Here is a 1459-nt window from a genome sequence, read left to right as displayed (position 1 = left end):
CTCATCCAGTTCCAAATTTAAAACCGCCAGCAGAAATCTGTGAGGATATGACTCCTGCTGAGCTGGAACTGGAAGAAACAGAAACAGACTCTATCRGTGAACCGAAGGAAGACCAGGGAGAGTCTGAAGAGGTGGCAATCAGAAAAACGGCCTTGAGAAGCCTGGTCAGAGAGGTGATCCAGAGGATTATTGACAAGTCAGGCCAGAGCAGCTACCCTCCAGAAGAGCATCATGCCATCTGTGATCGACTCTTTGAGAAACTCTGGGCTGAAACMAAACYTAGAGTCCTCAAAATRAGCCCAGAGAAGATCACAGGCAAGGGCAAGACCATCTTCAAGGACCTGATGAAGGAGTGCAACAAGGCCGAGAACATCCTCCTTCTCCTGGAGGCAGGGACGCCGATAATGGAGAGAAATGTCCTGATGACGATGGAAAACCGACTTCAACCTTGGTGGAAGTCGCTCACCTCGATTAAAAAGGTTTTCAAGTAGAAAACCTCCAAGAAAACCAACACAGGCTTTATCTGGAATACTGGAATAGTGGTYTGCTGCTAARGTCAGAGCGAGGTGAGTAGAGCGTACTGTAGAGTGCGCATAGGTGGAGGAACGGGAAGTTAACGTTAGAGGGGGGTGGTAGCATATGGCAAGAGGGGGAAGGAGGTCTTACTGTACACTAACCACCTCTGTGTCCGCACCTTCCCCCGCTAATRATTTGTTTATTTTGAACTTTTTCAGTAGTTAGGTCATGTTATAATTGTTCGTATTTAGCAGTTATGATATTGAAACTTCTTCCTGTTTAGTAATTAGGTCATTTTATAGTTGGTTGTGCTTAGTAGTTAGTTCATTTTAAACCTGTTTATGTTTAGTAATTAGGTCATTTAAACTTGTTCATGTTTAATAGTTAGGTAATTTAATACTTGTTCATGTTAGTTAGGTCATTTATACTTATTCATGTTTAGTAGTTATGTCATTTTATACTGGTTCATTTTTAGTAATTAGGTCATTTTATCCTTATTCATGTTTATTTTATACTTGTTCATATTTAGTTGTTATGTCATTTTATACTTGTTCACGTTGAGTAATTAGTTAATTTTATACTTGTTCATGTTAAGTAATTAGTTCATTTTATCCTTGTTCATGTTTAGTAATTTGGTCATTTTATCCTTGTTCATGTCATTTTATACTGGTGCATGTTAATTAATTACATCCTTGTTCAGTAGTTATGTCATTTAATATTTGTTCATTTTTAGTATTTAAGTCCTTTAAACTGGTTCATGTTTAGTTATTTGGTCATTTTATACTTGTTTATGTTTAGTAATTTGTTCATGTTTAGTAGTACAGTAATTTACACTTGTTCATTTTTAGTAATTTGGTCATTTTAAACTTGTTTGTTTTTAGTAGTAAAGTTATTTTATCACTGTTCATAGATATTTTATATTTTGAAGTGTTGATTGTCTCAA

Source organism: Poecilia reticulata, linkage group LG12, assembly GCF_000633615.1.
Source record: "Poecilia reticulata strain Guanapo linkage group LG12, Guppy_female_1.0+MT, whole genome shotgun sequence".
In the NCBI taxonomy this organism is placed as follows: Eukaryota; Metazoa; Chordata; class Actinopteri; order Cyprinodontiformes; family Poeciliidae; genus Poecilia; species Poecilia reticulata.
This window is presented reverse-complemented; position numbering follows the sequence as displayed.